The sequence below is a fragment of the Carlito syrichta genome, unplaced genomic scaffold, assembly GCF_000164805.1.
Source record: "Carlito syrichta isolate Samal-C Ts95f unplaced genomic scaffold, Tarsius_syrichta-2.0.1 Scaffold307934, whole genome shotgun sequence".
In the NCBI taxonomy this organism is placed as follows: domain Eukaryota; kingdom Metazoa; phylum Chordata; class Mammalia; order Primates; family Tarsiidae; genus Carlito; species Carlito syrichta.
The window spans coordinates 226,248-232,451 of record NW_007252030.1 but is presented as its reverse complement, the minus strand read 5'-3'; positions in this window follow the sequence as shown (position 1 = coordinate 232,451).

Below are 6,204 nucleotides of genomic sequence, written 5' to 3'. Positions count from 1 at the left end.
ACTAAACTTCCACATGAGGTTTGGTGAGGATAAACACTGAAACCATAGCATGAGAATCAAGAAAGACTCCCTGCAGTAGGTGAGGTCTGAGCTCAGTCCAGTGTCGGCCGTTGAGATGAGTGCAGAAGAGGTGTTTGAAATATCCAGGTCACATTCTTAAAAAGGCAGTTGACTGCGGTCCCATCTTCTTTCTCCACCTGTGAGCTGGAATGGAGTCCTGGCAGTGGTAAAGCAACTTCAGCCTTGCAGACCAGGATAGCCTCAGTCCACATCGTGTCACCTGGAGAGCCTATGCAAACGCAGAGGGCTGGGCCAGCCTCAGTCTGATCCAGTAGGTCTAGATAATTTATTTTTGTTTTATTGCAAAGGGGGGGGGGCAATTGTGGAGGGGCAGAGGCAGCCAGGGAAGTGGCATGCTCTCAACAAAGATGCCCAGATGGGAGAGAGAGATCGGGCTTACTCAGCCATGAGGGGAACAGAGTCAGAGGAGGGAGTGAAGGGCAGAGACGATCTGTGGACCCGCAGGGTGGTTTCAAGACCCCTGCACACCTGGATACTTTTGAAGGCCCCTTCATACAACATATTAAAATATACCTCTGGTTGGGTGCCGTGATCATGCCTGTAATCCAGCACTTTGGGGGGGTCGAGGTGAGAGGATTGCTTGAGGCCAGGAGTTTGAGACAAGCCTGGGCAATATAGTGAGACCTCGTCTCTACAAAATAATCAATTAGCCAGGCATGATGGCACCCGGCGGAAGTAGCTGTAGACGCAGCTACTCGTGAGGCTGAGGCGAAAGGATCACCTGAACCCAGAAGACTGAGGCTGTGGTGAGCTGTGATGGTGCCAGGGCCCTCCAACCTGAGTAATTGAGTGAGACTCCAACTCAAAAAAATAAAAATAAAAAAGTACCTCAATGTTACATTAATTTATAAATAATGATGAGTTGAATCACTGCTCACTAATATCATATTAATTTCTGTCTTAAAAATTCCCCTTTGTATCTCAGAGCCAGCAATTTTTGTTTTCCAGGCAGCACTTTAAGAGGTCTTGAAATGCCGGTAGGCTCCAGGCACCATACTCAGACAGCCCAGAGGACAAAGCTGCCTTGGCCTCTGTGCCACACACCTGCAGATCTCAGCCCTCCTGCTGCCTGTTTGCTCTCTCATCTTCCCTGCCCACCTGAATTTGAGTGAGGCGTGTGGCCTTTCAGCTGGAGAGTTCATTTCCTAGCTTCTTTCTCGGCAAGGGGCAGCGCGTGACTCATGTTGGCCGTTGAGATATGTGCGGAAGTGGTGTTTGAAACATCCAGGTCACATTCATAAAAAGGCAGCTGGCTGCACTTCCATCTTCTTTCCCTGTCTGTGGGCTGGAATGGGGTCATAGCAGTGGTAAAAGCAACTTCAGTCCTGCAGACCAGGATAGCCTCAGTGCATATGGCATCACCTCCGTCTGATCCAGTGGGTCTAGAACATTTATTTTTATTTTATTGTAAAGATGTGGAGTACAAGCCAGGATTAGGTGCATAAGTAGTTTATGGTTCTCACTTCCCCTGGTTTAGAGTCAGGTACCCTTAGTGATGCTACATGCCCTGCCCTTCCCCTGGCAGTGCCCTGCTACTTCTGATCTCTCTCTCGTGGTATTGTGGTAAATGTTCAGGATCCACTTATGAGTGAGAACATGTGGTACCTGGTTCTTTGTTTCTGTGATAGATCACTGAATATAATATCATAACCCTGATACCAAGAACAAGATGGCACAAGAAAATTAAACTAAGGGGGTTTTTCTCATGATGCAAAGGTCTTAAATAAAATATTAGCAAATAGAATTCTGCAGTCTACTCAAAAAGATACTTTATTGTGACCAAATAGGGTTTATCATAGGAATACAAAGATGACTCAACTTTTAAAAAATATCAAAAGTAATTCACCACATTAATAATGAAAAAATCACTCATGTAATATAAAAACTCTTACTAGAATTAGCAATGTCTCTAACTTATAGACGATGTATCAGCAAACTACAACAAACACCATATCTGAGGGTGGATTATTGGAAACATTAAGGTATCTTAATGAGGACTGTTAACCAAACCAGTGGCCACGGGAGAAAGAACAAGAAGAGGAGGGAGGGAGGCCAGCCGAATGGAAGGTTCCAGAGTCTGCAGCTCTGGAAAGAAGCAAGGATGGCTGACTCTGAAGGGAAGGCACAGAGTTGGATGAGAGAAGGGAGAGAGAGAGAGGAGGGTGGGAAGAGAATCAGGAACAGAACACCCAGCAGCACCTTATTTAGGAACCCAGGATCCTGGGGAGCCACAGGGTGAGTCTGGGAGGGAGCAGACAGAGCAGATAAAGAGAAACCCAGAGAGAGACAGCACTGAGGAGGAGTGTGTTCCTGACACAATCAAAGGAAGGAGGATTTGGGAGTCATTGGATGTCACCAGAGTCTGTGGTGGACCTTGGGGGAGATTTTCCTTGGAGTAGGGAACGCTGAGGGTGGGGTGGGTGGGAACCCGATGGGAGAATAGGAAGCAGGAGCAGCACCTCGAGAGGGAGGGGAGGTTCTGGGGAGGCTTTATTAAGCTGTGGCGAAATCAGTATTTTTGTCAGACCAAGGGGAGCAACCAATGGAGAGTGGAGAACAAAGCTATATCAGAAAGGGGTGACTGAGGGGCCAGTCCCTGCTGGAGGCAGGGGTAAGAAATGCCCATGAAAACCACTTCCTGTTTCACCTGGGGACGGGGGCAATAAACTCATACTTCCATCTATTCACTCATTCAACCAGAATTTACTAAGTATCTATCATGTGCCAGGTACTATCCTGGTGCTGGGACTAAGCCAGAAAAAAAGCCCCACCCTATATTATGAAGTTCAGTAACTTAAAACAAACCCAACCCCCAAAACAAACAAAAATGTGGCCCCTCTCGGGCCAGGACTAAAGGTGGCATGGTCTTGGCAGAAGCACCTGCAACTAGTAGGGACTTTCCTCGTTCTCAAAGAGAACACTCAAAGTGGCAGCTGGGACCAAGGAGCCAGAATCTGAATACCCTTCTGCCAGATTCTATCAGAAAGTCTTTTAGGACCAAGTTCATGAGAGAGAAAAAAACTTCATTTCAATAGCAAGTTTTAACTAAAAATGATTAGAAGAATCTCCTGCAGGATTGCTGTGCTCAAAGTCTCAATAAAACAAATGACACCAGGCAAAAAAGACAACAAACAGTAAATGCTTCTTAACATCAGTGCACTTGATATCCAGACCTTTGAACAGTAAACCAGCGACTTTACTGGTTCTTTATTTTACCTCCTGGCTAATTTCATTCAGTTACAGCCTTATGGAACTAAGCCCATCAGGCCAAGCTTAGCCTGAAACCTCGTCTGCATTCTTAACTGTATTATAGATAACTGTATTGGTTTTGAAAGAGAAAGAAAAGTATGTGTGTGTGTGTGTGTTTGTGTGTGTGCACAAGCGTGTGTGTTTTCATTTTTGTATGTAGGGGGTGCAAGTGCAGGTTTCTTACATGCATATGTCACGCAGTGGTGAAGTTTGGGCTTTTAATGTGCACATTACCCAAATAGTGAATGCTGTACCCAATGTTGGGCGAGGGTAATCTGTCCATTATTCCATGTGGTGTCCACGTGTCCCCAGTGTTTAGCTCTCACCTATAAGCGAGAATATGCAATATTTGACTTCCTGTTTCTCAGTTACTCTACTTAGAGTCATGGTCTCCAGCTCCATCCATGTTGCTGCAAAAGACGTGATTTCCTTCTTTTTTATGACTGAGTAGTATTAGAAGAGGTGTGCCTTCACTTTCCTCCTAAAACATTACTCTTGGGGCCAGACTAGAAAAGACTCCTGCCATATGACCCAGGACTACACGGTGTGCTTGACAGAGGCGGTGAGTGTCAAGTGTCAGAACTAGGCAGGAGAAATGTGACACTCAGGAACAGAGATTCACAGAAGGTTTTGAAAGCAAGGGCCTTGAAGTCATTGGCCAGAGACTTCTTATTTGACAAGATGAAAAGAATCCACCACAGGCTAGCTGGTAGGTGCCAAGCTTAGGACCCACGTGGCCCCAGCCTCACCTGGCATTTTGTCCATTATGTCATGATACCACACTGCCATATCAAGTTAAATTTTCAAATACATGATATTCCAGTGAAAAATGATGGAGGGGACATCTTTTGTGAAAAACTTCTCATGAGCCATGGATAAGTGAGTGTTCGCACCACAGAGGATTCCAACATCAGACTGCAAATCTCTAAGACAGACCTGGAAGTTCTGCAGTGAAAAGCTACCTTTGCTGTTCACACGGGGGATTATGCTGACTTCTGGCCTTCCCCAACATTTAAAAAAATAGACTTTATGTTTTAGAGCAATTTTAGATTCACAGCAAAGTTGAGTGAAAGGTACACAGACTTCCCGTGGCCTCCCATGCATAACCTCCCCCATTGCCACCATTCCCCCCCCAGTGGCTCATTATGACTGTTGAGCCTCCTCCACCCACCATCACCACCCAGAGCCCACAGTTCACACCATCATCACCCGGAGCCCACAGCTCACGCCACCACCACCCAGAGCCCACAGCTCACGCCATCACCACCCAGAGCCCACATTTCACACCATCACCACCCAGAGCCCACATTTCACACCATCACCCCCAGAGTCCACAGTTCATGTAGTGACCTGCCCCTGGTGCGTGCATTCTATGAGTTTGGATACATTTCTAATGACATATGTCCACCATTAAGTATCACATTTAATGTTTTCCCTATCCCCAAGCCCTCAGCCTCCGCCTGTTTGCTGCTCCTTTCCCAGCCCTGGCAGCCCCTGATTTTGTTATTGTCTCCATAGTCTTGCCTTTTCCAGAATGCCACAGAGTTGGAGATTATGCAGGGTTTAGCCTTTTCAGAGTGACTTCTTTCACTTAGGGTGTGGCATGTACGCTCCCCCCACCTGCCTTTTCATGGTGTGATAGCTCATTTCTTATCAGCAGTGAGTGGCATTCCCTTGCTGAGATGCACCGCTGGCACCCGTTAAACCTTCAGGACAGTCCAGTTTGTGCCTCTAACCCTTTCATTGGGGTGCACAAGCCAAATCTGGAAAGGAATTTATAACTTAAATTGAGGACTGGGGGGGGGGTTCCTATGGATAATTATCCATGTCCCATTTTGCCAAAAGGGGAGGGAAGAATTCCAAGTGGAATAAAAAGTAATTCTCCCTAAAAATGTGGAAACAAAGAGATCGGTCTCAGGTAGTGTATTTGTCTTTCAGAAAAATCTCGCCTCCAGAATGTATCCGAATGAGATGAAATATGCTGGGGCCACAGTAAATTTATTCTAATAATGAAGGGAGGAAAAAAGAAAAAAAAGATGCAGGATGTAAAACAAGGAGGGAGGGGGGGAGAGAGAGAGAGAGAGAGAGAGAGAGAGAGAGAGAGAGAAGACGGCAACTTGTTAGCTGCAGGACTTTCTGAGTGAGATATTTTTCTTCCTTTTACAAGTTAGAAGCTGTTGAATAATTCATGCCAAGCGTGGAGCGGCTGTCTTCTCCCGGGTGATGCATAACGGAGAGGGAGCGCTTCGAGTGGGTTCGCCACATCAGCCACCACTCCTGCCTCGGAGCACACGGGGCTCCCCTCTCAGGCTCGGCTCCGGCGTTTGCACCAAGCCCCCTTGATGTCGCCTGTCTCCCGCCCCGCCCGGGCTCAGCCCGCCGCCAGCTGAGAAGTCTCCCTGCAGCTGAGGGCTCCAACCTGGGACCATGCGTGCGGCTGCTGCTCGGGAGAAACGGACACTGACTCCTGGCACGGATCCCAGCTGAGTTTCTCCGGCTGACTTCTGGACCCCAGATGCGGTGGCTGAGGCAGTCTCTCCCGGCCTCCCTCCGACTGCCTCTCCAGCCAAGGACCGGTCCCAACGCAAGGTACATCCCTCTCCCTGGCATCTCCCCAGCTGGGACAGCCCTGATCCCCCCCTGGAAAACGTGTGTGTGTGTGTGTGTGTGTGTGTGTGTGTGTGTGTGTGTGTGTGAGCGCGCTTGGATCAGGGGGCAGAAGACACTCTTCTCGGCAGGCCTCTGTCCTGGGGCTGCCCCACGCCCGCTGAGCCGCACAGAGGCCCTTCCCGGGCCCTGGAGACGCTTGCGAGGCAGGCACCTGTCATCTGCCACCTCCGTCCTCCTGCGCGCCCCCTCCCCCGCCCCCCAATC